The sequence below is a fragment of the Eptesicus fuscus genome, chromosome 7, assembly GCF_027574615.1.
Source record: "Eptesicus fuscus isolate TK198812 chromosome 7, DD_ASM_mEF_20220401, whole genome shotgun sequence".
NCBI lineage: Eukaryota > Metazoa > Chordata > Mammalia > Chiroptera > Vespertilionidae > Eptesicus > Eptesicus fuscus.
Window position 1 is genome coordinate 1,114,098 of NC_072479.1, and position 16,047 is coordinate 1,130,144.

Genomic DNA, 16,047 nt, shown 5'->3' on the forward strand with positions numbered 1-16,047 from the left:
TCTACTTCAAAGGGTTGTTGTAATAATTAAATGAGGTAACACTTTATAAAAGCTAGGGGAGCCTGGCACACAGTGAATGTTCTATAACACATTAATATTACAATTATTTCATCTTCCTCCTCACAATGATAGTGAGTGGAGGGAAAGGTAACTACTAAAGAGATAGAAAGTGTTTCCCCCCACAATTTGGAGGTTTCAGAACAATAAAAATTAATATTCTTTTAGTATGTGGCCTACCATGTTCACGACCCAATAAAAACTATTTGGAAACCCAGGTTATTCAAAGCCTTATACTCATGCCTTCCATCCAGAGCTAAAGTCTTAGACTTAAAAAAGCCTAAAAAGTGCCCCCCGCCCCTTTCCCCTACTTTCTCTCCTCTCTTTTGTATTTCCTTTTCACTGTGAGCACTGAGCTGTGAGAGCACAGAAACCTGAACTTTGCCAAGAAGTTCTGTGAAGGGGTGTGTGTGTGCAGAAAACTCAGCCAATCACTATTGAGAAGGGAGTCGACTGCTGCTCCGCAGCTTTAGAGAGTAGCTGGAGGGAGTAACAGAATTTGCCCTCTGCAGCTGGCGTCACAGCTCATTAGAGAACACTGTTAAAAATCAATCCACCTCCCTCCATCCTCAAGAACAAGCAGTGGCTGCTGGGAAAAGAACTCAGGACTGAGCAAAGGGAACAACTCCAAACTGGCAGGTCATAGGGAGGGAGAGAATGGGGCCTTTAGCATATGCCATGAAAAAAACAATTCTTCACTTTAAAAATTCCCAACTGCCTAATAAATGAAGATCGTCTCCAGACTGAAAACTGTCAAATGACACATAGAATATTACTAATTTCTTTTTTTAAAATAGATTTTTATTGATTTCAGAGAGGAAGGAAGAGGGAGAAGACAGAGATAAAAAATATCAGTGATGAGCCGAGACCGGTTTGGCTCAGTGGTTTGAGCGTCGGCCTGCGGACTCAAGGGTCCCGGGTTCGATTCCGGTCAAGGGCATGTACCTTGGTTGCGGGCACATCCCCAGTAGGGGGTGTGCAAGAGGCAGCTGATCGATGTTTTTCCCTCATCGATGTTTCTGACTCTCTATCCCTCTCTCTTCCTCTCTGTAAAAAATCAATAAAATATATTTTTTTAAAAAACAAACAAAAAAACACATCAGTGATGAGAGAGAATCACTGATTGGCTGCCTTCTGCATGCCCCACCCTGGGGATCCAGCCACAACCTCGGCATGTGCACAGAAATCAAACTATGACCTCCTAATTCATAGGTCGAAGCTAAACCACAGAGTCACGCCAGCCAGGCACTAATTTCTTTAGTGTACCACCCACTTCACACCTTTTCTTTCTTTCTCTCCCTTCCCTTCCTCTTGCCTCTTCCCCTTCCCTACTTCTTTCCTTCCTTCCTTATTTATTTATTGTAAACACTAGCCAAAGGATATTTTTTTCACTATTTTTTATTTTTTTTTAAAGAGAGATCAGGGGAGTTGGAGGGGGGAGGGGGGAGAAAGGGAAACGATGAGAGAGAGACCCATCAACTGGTTGCCTCCTGCAACTGCCCTGTCTGTACCGGGGGATCAAACCTGCAACCCAGGTAAAGAGCTCTTGATCGGGAACAGAATCTGTGACCCTTCAGTATGTGTGTGGGCCAACACTTTAACCAGTGAGAAACACTGGCAAGGGAAACACTTTTTCTTAAATAATATTATAGATACTGCTCGAAACACTTCTAATTCCTATAGAAATTTTCTTTATCCTTTGTTAAAGATGAGGTTTGAGAGAAACTTTCTTTTCTTCAACTTTCAAGTTAGGATAAAGCTGACAGATTTATACTACTGACATTCAGGCATAATAATTCCTTGAAGTTTACTTAAGGAGAGGAAAAAATGGCATAAAGAAAGTAATGTATGTTGTATTTGATTTTATAAGGCTACAAACTTTTTAATTTGCACAAGAACCAGTTGTCATGTAGCAAGTGTCTCAGTCAAAGATGGGGTGGCTTCTGTGTAGGACCCAGAAGCTCGCTTACATAAAGGAGATGCAAAGCAGGCCCTCTGAAGGGTCACCCCAGCTTCTATCCAAGAAAGAACCCCTGGAGCGTAGGCTTAGGCGACACGAAGAAACGAGCGTACTAACCTCCAGAAGGCACCCCTGAATTTTGCAGCTGATGCTTTCTAACTTGGTATAAATTAATTTAATCCCAAAGGCCCGCCTCTTGCCAATTTAGACTGTACAATATAAATCAGTCTGAGTGGGTATAATGGTGAGAGACATTCCCAAAGGCCAGTAGGTCTGTCTGTACTAATGCTCTGCTGCAACCACACCATTCCTCTTAACCTGGACCCATGAAACAGCTGTGTCACTGGTTATAATGTTGTATACAAACAGAAAGGAAATCAAAATAGCTCCTCCCCTCAAATATGACTGCTACCTTAAAATATCAGGCTAACTGAAAATACAAGTTACACCAATGAATGTGTAAATCTAGAAGAATATTATTTTCTGAAAAGGTATAAATTACCAATGCTGGCTCCAGAAGTAATAGAAGGCTTAGAAGTTTCATGGATCCCCGCCCCCCCCCCCAAAAGGCCCATAACAATTCCTGACCACTGAAAAAGTTGGAAAGCTTCAACATGTTCAGTGAGGTTAGTATTGGACAAGCATGGCCATGCAGAGAAGAAATCTGGAAAAGCAGGTTCTTGGCAGACCATACACAGCCTCAGATGGCAGGTCGAGTAATCTAGACTTCACTGCTTTGGCCTCCATAGTGTGTGTTCCTCGGACTCCACAGAATACAGGAACCACAAGGTAAAAATGGCACAGCTTCCTAGAGTGTTGGTTTTACTTTGATTTTTTGGTGTGGAATGACATTTGTAACTTAAAACATTTTATAAATTAAAAAAATTAAACAGCCGAAACTGGTTTGGCTCAATGGATAGAGCGTCGGCCTGCGGACTGAAGGGTCCCAGGTTCGATTCTGGTCAAGGGCATGTACATTGGCTGCGGGCACATCCCTGGTAGGGGGTGTGCAGGAGGCAGCTGGTCGATGATTCTCTCTCATTGATGTTTCTAGCTCTCTATCCCTCTCCCTTCCTCTCTGTAAAAAAATCAATAAAATATATTAAAAAAATACAATAAAAAATAAAACAGGAGACTTCATCAGACAACTTATGTTTGGAATTTCTTCAGACCATCACTCTAGACCTTAAATATTATGCAGTTTTTATTCTCTGCCATTAGGAACTCAGTACTGGGTTAGTTGGAAATTATTTTCGGTACTGGGGAGCCACTAAAGAACAGGGAATGTTTTTGAACAGAGAAAATAAAGAATAATCAAACTTGGAAGGTTAATCCAGATATGGTTTACATACATTTTATGGAGAGAGACTAGGGTGGGAAGATCCCTGACCTAGTCCAAGGAGGAAGTGATGGGGCCAATACTAGAATGATGACAGTAGAAATGGGAAGGATAAAAAGCAAAAAGAGAATTTCAGAAGTAGAGTCAACAAGATTTTGCAACTAACAGTATGTGTTAAAAGAAGTAGGACAAGGAAATTTTAGGTAAGTTTAATTCTGGCCCCACCCCCCAAAGATTACAATGTAAACAAAAATAAAGATGATAAAAGTGGAATAAATGATAGGTGGGAGCGGGATGGAGGCAATAAAGACTTGATGCTTGAAATAAGGTCCTAGAAATAAGCTCCTAGAAGTTTAAGGTGGGCATGTCTGGCCCTAGCTGGTTTGGCTCAGTGGATAGAGCATCAGTCTGCGGACCAAAGAGTCCCGGATTTGATTGCATCAAAAGCCCGTACCTAGGTTGCAGGTTCCTCCCCGGTGTGGGCCCTGGTCAGGCAACCAATCGATGTGTTTCTAACACATCGATATTTCTCTCTGTCTTTCCTTCTCTCTTCCACTCTCTCTAAAAATCAATGAAAAAATATCCTTGGGTGAAGATTAAAAATAATAAAAAAAATAAAGTGGGCATGTCTGACTGTGTCCTGCTCTCGTGCACGAGAACGACAAAAATGCACAGAAAACTTCACATGTAACTTTGATGTGTGTAGGGGGCTGAGCGTTGGGGTTCTTTTAACTAAACAAATTCAACCAGTTCACCATATTTTGGGGAATGTGACTGGGTTGTGACACAAGTGGAAAGGCAACCCATGCATATGAATACATACTAAGTGCCACGCTCTGTGTTAAGTACAGGAAATGCAAAGAGGATAATGAGAATCCTATCCTCAAGTAACAAAAGACATAGAAAAGGGCACAGGAAAAAAATAACTGATTCCAATTCAATGTGATGATTAGGGCAGCAGAAAATGCTGCTGTGGAGATTAGCAAAAGTTGAACAATGAGTAGCACTCCGCCAGTACATACAAGTGAGCCAGTAACAGCAATGGTCTCAGCAAAATGTTGGTTACTTTTAAGAATGAAATGTTAAAAATGAAATTTTAATGATCTGCCCAGCGCGCCTCCACAGAGGAGTCATATAATGTTCACAGAGAAAACGGAAAGAAATTAGCCAATGGGAACAACCGGTCTAACAGATGAATGAATGATTCAATATTTTCAGAAATGTCAGAAATTCAATCAAGAGAAGAAATCTGGAAAGGCAGGACAAACTAGGAATGACCAGGGTGTGATTATAACTAAGAAAATAATACCATTCATTTTTTTTTTAAATGTTATAACCAAAACTATCTGTATACTATTTATAATGGGAAAGATGTCCAAGGGAGTTTATCAACTTCTCTATCCTGAGGGAGACACTGTGATGATCTTTGTTGTGAGGCAGCAATATCTAATCAGGCCTAGGAGAAATTATCCCCTCAAGACTAATTCATTCTCTTCCGATTCTCAGCTCCTTAATTAGTAAGTGGGTCTTGGTATTAGGAAGGTGGTATATGTGAAATGGCAGGTGTGAAAATAATGACCATAAAGGTTATCTACCCTGTTTTCAATAAATAAAATGTCATTTTGAGACTCTTGGCCTAATGACATCATTCAGCTTTTGAAACTACAAAGCTGAGGACAAGAATTGTTGATCACAATTTAAGATAGAGATTAAAAAGGAGAATGCACAGTACAGTGAGGGAATGTCTCAGAAGAGCAACTGGCAAACAAGTATGCTTTTGTAGGGCTGAGGCAAAGATTTTTCAGCAAATTCTTTCACAAAATAAAGTTTAATGTAAATAGTTGCTTGTTTTATTTTCAGAGAGCAGTAATTAGAGAAGAGACAATAGCCTGAAAAACCCTAATCACTGCCAGTTTCAGATGTTTACAGATGTCAATCCACTTTACAAGGAGACAAAAAGAACACTTTAAAATGATTCAGCAATTGCTTTGGGTGTGATATCAATTACAAGTGTTAATTGTCATTATAACAATCACTGGAAATAGAAATGTGTACGTATTTATGTTGACTATACCTACAGAGCAAATGAAAACCCCAACTATCCTATTAAATGAACAGGTACTTGTGACTTAAGATAAATTTTCAGAAAATAGCATCAGCATCAAAAGTAGATTCAAAACCTTAAGACAGAAGTGAGGTTGAAGTGCTCTAGAAAACTATACTCGAATGTTCAAAAGTGGTTGTAGTGATGATGGACAAATTATTTTTGGAAACAAGAACAGGAAAAAAGCAATTATTTCCAAATAAAAAGAAATTCAAGTGGGGGAGGGAGGCGGCTCCTGCGCTTGCGCACCCCCTGCAGCGGGCTCGCGTGGTCTCTGTCCTGTTTGCAAACCGCTTCGAGTCGGTGCTGTTGGTCAGCTCCTGGTTCCCCTGCGTCTCTCCGGTTGTCCCCACTCGGCCCCACGATGCTGGTGGACCTCAGCCAATGGTCCAGGCCCTTGAGCCTGCAGGAAGTGGACGAGAGGTCGAAGCACCTGCTGCAGGTCAAATCCTCCAGGGCAGAGGTCGATGAGCTGGGCAAAGTGCTGACGCCCACCCAGGTTAAGAACCAGCCCTCTGGTATTTCATGGAATGACCTTGGTCCAAGAAAACTCTACACACTGGTCTTGACAGACCCAGATGCTACAAGCAGAAAGGACCCCAAATTTAGGGAATGGCACCTTTCCTGGTGGTCAACACGAAGGGCAACAACATCAGCAGTGGCACCGTCCTCTCCTAAGGGCACAGGCCTTCACTGCTATGTCTGGCTGGTTTACGAGCAGGCCAAGCTGCTTAGTGTGACGAGAGCCCATTCTTAGCAACCAATCTGAAGACCACTGTGGCAAATTCAAGGTGGCATCTTTCTCCAAAAAGGACGAGCTCGGGCCCCCAGTGGCCAGCACGTGTTACCAGGCGGAATGGGATGACTATGTGCCCAAGCTCCATGAGCACCTGGTTGGGAAGAAGGGGAAAGCCAGGAGACAGACATCACCCTGGGGACCCCAAGCAGTGTTCTCAAGTTCAGTGATGCATGTTGATTTCTCCTCTTCCCTGTTCCCACTCTCACAGGCGAGACCTAAGCAGATGGAGCTGCAGGGTGACTTTTCCTTCTACTTGTACAGGGTCACACACCTGATTTATGTTTTGATCAAATCTGAACTCCATTTTGGGGACTATTTTGGTACTATGATGTGGTCATCAGATTGTTAATCCTGTATTATAAAAGGCTAATATGCAAATCAACTGAACGGCAGAACCACCAGTAGCTATGATGTGCACTGACCACCAGAGGACAGACGCTCAAGGCAGGAGCTGCCCCCTGGTGGTCAGTGCGCTTCCACAGGGGGAACACTGCTCAACCAGAAGCTGGCTCATGGCTGGCCAGCGCAGCAGAGTTGGCAGGAGCCTCTTCCACCTCCATGGCAGCAGCACTAAGGATGTCTGACTGCAAGATGGCGCAGGCTAGGCTAAGGGACCCTCCACCCAAGTGCACAAATCTTGTTATTCTCCAGTATAAGAATAACAACCCAGAATTTAAAGGAGTATCCTTTGAAGAGCAGTACTGGAAAAAGCAATCTAGAGAGTTCTTTTTCTGTTGAGCTACAGGGCTGGGTGAGAGGTTATCTGAAATCCATTAGTCTGTGCCTGTTAAATTTATCACTTTTTGTTGGTGTAACAAAAGCCAGTCTGCAGTTGCTAAATGTTGTGTTAATTCTGCTGTTTGCTTACAGTTAAATAAAAATAAAAACATTGTGTGGAAAAAAAAATTCAAATGTTTATGTACAATCGCTAAAATACATTTTCCAAATAGAAATTTGACTATTTGATCTATCATTAAAAGTTTAGACATCTATACTAATAGAGGAATATGCAAATTGTCCATCACAGTAACAATAACGACCAGCAGGCTGCGTGGGGTGACCAGGCCGGCAGGAGGGGCAGTTAGGGGCGATCAGGCCAGCAGGCAGAGGTGGTTAGGGGTGATCAGGCTGGCAGGGGTGGGGGCAGATAGGAGCGATCAGGCAGGCAGGCAGGTGAGCAGTTAGGAGCCAGCAGTCCTGGATTGTGAGAGGGATGTCTGACTGAGGGTTTAGGCCCATCCCCCAGGGGTCCCAGATTGGAGAGGGTGCAGGCTGGGCTAAGCCCCCCATCCCGTGCGCGAATTTCTTGCACCAGGCCTCTAGTACTATGATAAGTCTACACTCCCCAAAAGTTTTATTGGATCATCTCATTGAGAAGATGAGGTATTGCCTAATTTAAACATATGTGATAACTTGAACGTGTTAGTACAATTAGGAAAGTAACTTTTGCAGTAGTAGTAGCAACATGTAAAACTTATGAATAACTCATGCCCTTTCCACTTGAACTAAGGGAATGACACCTAATAAAGGAAGAGACTATAAAAATCTGGAAAGGCTACAGAGAGCAAAATTTTACAATGATCCCGTTTCTTCTAAAATGTAGTTTAACTCGGTTCATTATGTTTCTCAACAGATAAGAATCACTATCTACACCCACCCCTTTAACCACCCCATCCAATATACCATTTATTATCCCAGTTATTTAAAAAAAAATACATTTTAAAGATTTCAGAGAAGAAGGGAGAGGGATAGAGAGATAGAAACATCAATGATAGGAGAGAATCATTGATCAGCTGCCTCCTGCATACCCCCTACTGGGGATGAAGCGCACAACCTGGGCAAGTGCCCAGCCCTGGAATCGAATTGTGACCTCCTGGTTCATAGGTTGATGCTCAACCATTGAGACACACCAGCTGGGCTATTATTCCAGTTAGTAAATACATATTCTTATGGCTTATTAGGCCCCAATCTAGAAGGCATCTTTATAATCTCCAGATCTCTCCTCTCTATTTGTTTTCTCTTTCATCTTCCCTCATCTTCCACAAAAATTGCACTAATTTTGTTTCTGATCATGTGGACTAGTGAAACAAATAATGATATTTTCCAGTTAGGTTTAATCTACATCTGCAGTGGGAAATGTCAACTTCATAGAAGGAAGGCGTTGAAAGATAAGAAAAAACAAACTTGTGAAGGTGCTTTAGTAAAGAACTCTGGATCTGAGTAAAGAATTTGATGGAAACAACGTGGAGGACAGAGTGTTCATTTATGCAGAAGTAAGGAAAGGAAAGGACAAAACCAAGAAACAGGGTTGCTAGGTGATTGTAACAAAACTATTACATTTTGTTATATAATATACTTTGTAGAATACTGCAATATTCTGATGACATTTATACATGGAAGACACTGATATCTCTAGGACAGGCCAGAACATTAAAAAACTGTTGGAAAGCACTGTATCATACACTCACATAAGACTTTCATTCCTCAAAAGTTTAATGAGCATAAAATAAATGTTGGTAGTTACCAAAATTAACTGAAATTGGGCATGGTAAAAGAAATCTGAGAGAGTCTTTAAGTAGCTGTTGCAGAGTTATAAACTACAATATATGGTAAATTCTCTGACAACTTAAATTTAAAACAAATGATGTGGATGCCTTTCAAAACACGATGCTAGTCAAGAAATTTATCCGCTGGCCTTAAGCAATGAAAATCCTAATTATTTGCCTCAAACTGATGAAACAGTAGTTCACTTACAGTGAAACTGTTCACGAAAATGACTGAACCTCAAGAATAGCAAAAAAAAAAAAATTACTGTGCAAAATATTATTGCCAATATTAGTGATGCAAACAAATTTTCACTCCCATCATTCTATTGTAACCAAGTCAACTCTAATGAACTGTTCTCAGCCTTCATCACACCATACTTAAAGCAGCATTTAAATTAGTTGATTATCTTCTCTATCTTAAAACACTTTCTTCTCTTGGCTTCAGAACATTTAACACACCTCACTGGTATTCCTTTTCAATCTTTACTGATTTCTCCCTATCACTTCTAATTCTGATTTATTTAAAAATAATTATTAAGAATATTACAGATGTCCCCATTTAATTCCCCCACTGCCCCTCTCCACCCAGTTCCCATCCCACCCCGGGACTTAACCACCCTATTGTCTATGTCCATTTGGTAATACATATATGAATAGATGTTTGGTTAATCTCTTCCCACGCCCTCCCCCCTCCCCTCTGAGATTCATCAGTCTGCTCCATGTTTCTATGGCTCTGGTTTTAGTTTATTCATTAGTTTATTTTTTTCCTTATATTTGTTGTTCATTTACTTTGGTTTTTAAATTCTATTGGTTTTTAAAAATAAATCTTTATTGTTCAGATTATTACAGTTGTTCCTCTTTTTTCCCTCCATAGCTCCCCTCCACCCGGTTCCAACCCCACCCTCTGCCCTTACCTCCCCCCGCACTGTCCTCATCCATAGGTGTACGATTTTTGTCCAGTCTCTTCCTGCACCCCCCACACCCCATTCCCCCCGAGAATTGTCAGTCCACTCCCCTTCTATGCCCCTGATTCTATTATATTCACCAGTTTATTCTGTTCATTAGATTTTTTATTCACTTGATTTTTAGATTCACTTGTTGATAGATATGTATTTGTTGTTCATAATTTTTACCTTTTTCTTCTTCTTCCTCTTCTTAAAGAATACCTTTCAGAATTTCATAGAATACTGGTTTGGTGGTGATGAACTCCTTTAGCTTTTTCTTATCTGTGAAGCTCTTTATCTGACCTTCAATTCTGAATGATAGCTTTGCTGGGTAGAGTAATCTTGGTTGTAGGTTCTTGCTATTCATCACTTTGAATATTTCTTGCCACTCCCTTCTGGCCTGCAAAGTTTCTGTAGAGAAATCAGCTGACAGTCATATGGGTGCTCCCTTGTAGGTAGTAACTGCTTTTCTCTTGCTGCTTGTAAGATTCTCTCTTTGTCTTTAATCCTTGGCATTTTAATTATGATGTGTCTTGGTGTGGGCCTCTTTGGGTTCCTCATTTGGGACTTTCTCTCTGATTCCTGGACATGTACCAGGTAAGTCTATTTCTTTCACCAGGTAGGGAAAGCTTTCTGTCATCATTTCTTCAAATAGGTTTTCAATATCTTGCTATCTCTCTGCTCCTTCTGGCACCCCATAATGTGAATGTCGGTATGTTTGAAGTCGTCCCAGAGGCTCCTTACACTATCTTCATATTTTTGGATTCTTTTTGCTCTTCTGATTGGGTGTTCTTTTGCTTCCTCATATTCCAAATTGTTGATTTGATTCTTGGAAGCCCCTACTCTGCTGGTGGATCCCTGTAAATTATTTTTTATTTCAGTTAGTATATGCTTAATTTCTGACTGGTCCTTTTTCATGTCTTTGACATTCTAAGATCCTTGAAAGTCTGACTAATTCCCTCCATGCTCTCATTAAGATCATTGAGTAACCTTAAAATCATTGTTTTGAACTCTGTATCCAGTCGTTTGCTTGCTTCAATTTCTTTCATTTGTAACATGTTTTCTTTTTTTTGTCTCCACATTTTGCTTCCCTGTGTTTGTTTCTATGTATTAAATAGAACTGCTATGTCTCCTGGAATTGGTAGGGTAGCCTTGTGTATTAGGTGTCCTCCTGTAGGACTCAGTGGCTCAGTTTCTCTAGTCACCTGAGCGGGACACTACGTGTGCCCTTGTGTGATTTGTGTGCACAGTCTTGTAGTTGAGACTTGATTGCTGTTGGCATCACTAGGAGGAAATGAGTTCCAGGCCAATTGGGTGAGGACCAGCTGCATCTACAATGGAACAGTTGCTGTGCAGAAGCACCCTTATGGGACAGGACTTGCTTCAGTGAGCCTTTGGTGCTCACCGAGTCTGCCCCTTGAGTGTGTTGCTTGTGGATGTGTAGAGTTGTAATCTGGTATGGTCTGAAGCTGTTCACTGGGTGCACTGGCTCTAGGGTCTCCCAGGAGGTGCAAGATAAGCCACTGCCTAGGGAAACTATGCTGGAACTACAGAGAGATCTGCAGATAGCTGCTACTTGTATTGGGCTAGGAAGTGCCCAGATGAGGCCCAGCTGTGAAACAAGGCAGGTTGGTACTAGTGCCAGGGGCCTTTCATTGACAGGTTTGGGCAGACTGTCACCAGCTGTTGATTGTTAGAGAGATTTTTAGAAAGTCTGAAGCCTGAAACAGGACAGGCCATGCATATGGAAAAGCCACTGCAAACAGCTTGGGTGGGGCTACAAATTGGATGTTGCAGGGTCTCAGGGAATCACCAGGGCGGAGCCAACAATGTGGATCATGCTGATAAAAACTTAGATATGGCTGCCATTCAGCTCTGCGATGCAGGGAGATCCCAACACAAGAACAATGACCCCTTTGAGCACCCTATCTGGGAGAAAGCTGTCCCTAAGTTCTTGCCCTGATCTAGACAATACAGTTACTCCCCTATTTCCCTGGATTTTCCCAAAGCTGCCTCCCAGCACTGGAACATGGAGGAAGTGAGATCCTGTTAGTTTGTGCACAGGCCCTTTAAGAGGAACACCTGGGATGCCAGCAGCCACAATCCCGCTGGTATTTACATCCTGAAGTTAAGAGGACTTTTCTTCCCAGCTGTGCTAGGGGTCTGGTATGTGGCTAGGACCACCTGCTTCTCTCAGGAGGCTTACTTACTTCTTTAGTTGTAGGACTTCCATTCAGCCAGATTTTAGGAGATTCTGAATGATGGTTTTTCTGTATTTTAGTTGTAATTGTGGGAGCAGTTAGGACATGCATTTACCTAGCTGCCATCTTGTGTCCTTTTCTTCTAATTCTCAATGTGAGAGAATACCTCTGGCCTCAGTCCTTGAACTTCCTCTATTAACTGTCCTTGCAGATCTACACACCCTGCCGTGATGAATTAACTCTCTCATTTGTACCTCCAGACTTCTTAGAATTCCAAAGTTGGTTTACCGAACTGGTTACCTCACCACTGAGTGTCAAACAGGCATAATAAATGTAACATAACCAAACGTGAATTTCTAAATTCACCTCCTTATACTTGCTTCTACTCACACCTTCCCAGTATCAATAAATGGCATTTTCTTTCAGTTGCTTCATCAGAACACTTTTTAATCATTGTTGACTCTTTTCTTTCCATCTCATTTCACATCGAAACCATTAACAAATCTTGTTTATTCTAACTTCAAACCACATACAGAAACTAACATCTCTTCTCACTACCCTCTCAACTACCCACTGTCTAAGCATAAACTATTTAATACCTTCCTAACTAAACTTTCCTGCTACTATCCTTGTCGGTAGATATTAACAGCCGGTGGACCTTCTAAACTTTCGTCAGATAGTGTTTAAGACAATGATTCTACTATGAATCCATTGATTAAGATATTAAGAGTGGCTTGGCCAGTGTGGCTCAGTGGTTGAGCGTCAACCTATGAACCAGGAGGTCACTGTTCAATACCTGGTGAGGGCACATGCCTGGATTATGGGCTGGATCCCCAGTGTGGGGCGTGCAGGAGACAGCTGATCAATGATTCTCTCTCATCAATGATGTTCTATGTCTCTCTCCCTTCCTCTCTAAAATCAATAAAAAACATTTTTAAGAAATTGTCACCTATGATGATAACTTTGTCATAAAAAAAAAGGAGAATATGATTACAGACAGATTCTGGGCAAGAAACTGAATCATGAATCATGCATTAACAAACTTCACTCCCTCTTCTCAAGGGTCCTAAATGAGGGAAGAACTATCAATGGTGACTGGAAGTTACAAGTGTAAACAGGTAAGCGTCATAGGTAAAGAGTTACTGAAGAAATTAGATTTGCCTTCTGGGCTGGAGGAAGAGGGAGTATCTATAAAATAAATGTTGCCGACCTAATAAGTAACTTTGGAAATGAGTGAAATCTTTGAGATTAACCAGTTAACTGCCACGCGCGTCCAAGATGGAAACCATCCCCACATGCCACGATATTTTGAATTTAATTAAAAAAAATAAATTTGAAATGAATGTTATAAAAATAAATATATTACAATTTGGGTGTTCTTGAGTATTTTCAGCTAAAAATTCTCATGAAAAATGATTTTAAAGTTGGTTAGGGCTGCCACTTAGGGAAAAAATATATATATACTAGAGGCCCGGTGCATGAAATTCGTGCACTGGGGGGGGAGGTGTGTCCCTCAGCCCAACCTGCACCCTCTCCAATCTGGGACCCCTTGGGAGATATCCGACTGCCTGTTTAGGCCCGATCCCATAGGGATCCATAGGGATCGGGCCTAAACAGGCAGTCAGACATCCCTTTCATAATTCAGGACTGCGGCTCCCAACTGCTTGCCTGATTGCCCCTAACCACTCCCCTGCCAGCCTTATTGACGCCTAACTGTTTCCCTGCCTGCCCGATCATCCCCAACTGCCCTCCTCTGACAGCCCGGTCACCCCCAAATGCCCTTCCCTGCATATTCCCTCTTTATTAGATAGGGTTTTTTCTTTAACATATTGGACAGTGTACCTGCTGTGGTCTTGACAAAGCAGTAAAAATGTAAACCCAAACTAAAGGTGTCATAAAATAAACTCCTTAAACAGGAATTTCATGAGACCTTGGAAAGGTGATATCATGTGGTTGCTGGGCTTATATTTGAATAAGTAAAAGGTTTATAGGTGATTTCACACTTTTTCATGTTTTCTAAAAGTTTCCTTTTCCTTTATAAACAATAGACATGTAATCAACTGTCCATCTTTCCCTCCAAAAATTATTTGAAAGGGCAAAGTCAATTGGAGCCAAGTCTGTTAAGTAATGTAGGTGTCAAGGTGGAAGGCTTTTTCACATAGAGGTCTGCTAACACTGTACTTATCCATTTTCTCACAAACTTTTGGCCCATTTTTTCCCTTCTGCTAGAAATCCTCCTTCCAAGATGCCTTTCTCCTCTTAATAATCTCAGTCCTCTCTACCTATGAAAGTTCTACTGGGCCCTTTGAGGGTTGGCCAAGTCTCTGTGGCCCTCTCCCCATCCTTGCAGCCAGATCTGCTTGCTCCTTCCTCAGTGTTCCCACAGTGTGCCGTGGACACAGCTCCAGCACAGTCCACACATGCAACCTGTTGTCACCGTTTCCTGGGAACATCCTGTCCTATTCTCTTCCCTTTATAGGGGAATCAAGCTGGAGTTTTGCAGGTTGGGAAGAAGCTGGCAGCGGCTGAAAGCGGCATGTGCCTAGAGGGGCGCAGACGCCTCCCAGCCAACAGGCCTAAGGCCGGGTCATGACTGGGAGCGGATGGCTTCGGAGAGGCGCACCCACAGCCCTGGCCACAGCTGGAAGCCGAACACGCTGAGAGGGGCGCAGGCATCTCCCAGCTGACAGGCCTATGGCCAGGGCCACAGCTGGGAGCGGATCGCGGGAACGGATCGCGCTGAGAGGGGCGCAGCTGCCTCCCAGGCCCACAGCCCTGGCCTCGGCTGGAAGCAAAACGTGCTGAGAGGGGCACGGGTGCCTCCCAGCCAACAGGCCTACAGCCCTGGCCACAGCTGGGAGTGGATCACGCCTGGGAGGTGTGGCTGCCTCCCAGGCCCACAGCCATGGCCTCGGCTGGAAGCAAAATGCGCTGAGAGGGGCGCAGGCGCCTCCCAGCTGACAGGCCTACAGCCCTGGCCATGGCTGGGAGCAGAACGTGCTGAGAAGGGTGCAGGCGCCTCCCAGCCGAGAGGCCAATGATCTGGGTCACTGCTGGGAGCTGATCCAGCTGGAGGGCGTGGCCGCCTCGCAGGCCCACAGGCCGGGGCTGGAAGCCGATCCCGGGAGGGGGATTGGGGAGGCGCAGGAGCCTCCCAGGTGGACGGCCAGGGCTGCGGCTGGAAGCAGATCGCGCCAGGGATGCACTGGCGGAGGCTAGTAGCAGATCGTTGCGGGGGCGCGGCCACCTCCCAGGCCTACAGCCTGGGCCGCACTGCCGGCTCTCATCAGCAGCTCTCCCTGGGCCTGGGGGTCTCCGGCGGGCCTGAGAAGACTGGGCGCCGCCATCTTGTGTCTATGGGCGCCACCATTTTTGTGGCGGAGTGATGGTTAATTTGCATATTAATCTATTATTAGATAGGATTTTTTAGACACGCATGGCGTGTGGGAAAAGTCTGCCGCTTGTGTCTACAGATGCTGATGGCATACAATGGGTTAAAAGGCAAAAGACACTGTACAGAAGAACTGTATTCTTGTTGACAAAGTTGTTTCCTAGGAGGATATTGTTGGAAGCTGCCCATTGCCTTCACTAGCAGAGAGGTATGGACAAGGAACCTGGAAGGCTGGTAAACCTTGAGCTCTGAAAGGTCAGAGCTATGTACCCACTGGTTAGTCGAGACAATGGTAGTTGAAGCAACTTCCACCTTTTAGTCTTATGGAAATCCTTGCTGATGGGCTATCATCGAGCTATTATTGGAATTGCCTGCCTAAGGGCTATGGGTGTGCCCCAGACCTGAATAAAAAGGATGGCAAGGCCAGAGCGGAGTCCTCTCTTGGGCTTCCGCCTGGCCCCAATTCCCAAATTAATATTTTCTTGTCTAGTCTCTTTCATTTGTGTGCGGCCTCCTCCAGAGCCCGAACCCTGAACCTGAACACCACGGGGGAAGTGTGGGGGGGGATCATTTTCGCAGGATATGGCTTAATAGTTCTTATACTGCTATATAGTATGCATGTATACTTCAACTGAACAGCCACTTTTCTCACAACTGGAGTAGGAGTTTACAGAAAAGGCGAGGGAGGAGGCTAGAATAACCCATG

At 43.4% G+C, this 16,047-nt stretch overlaps 1 protein-coding gene and 1 pseudogene across 1 annotated transcript in view; one reads left to right on the forward strand and one right to left on the reverse strand.

Annotated features, from left to right (window-relative positions):
- Positions 1-16,047, reverse strand: part of LOC103304095 (chromatin remodeling regulator CECR2) — a 205,141-nt gene that overhangs the window by 79,786 nt on the left and 109,308 nt on the right. The gene's annotated exons all lie outside the window — the stretch shown is intronic.
- On the forward strand, positions 5,825-6,608 carry LOC103304093 (phosphatidylethanolamine-binding protein 1-like; annotated as a pseudogene).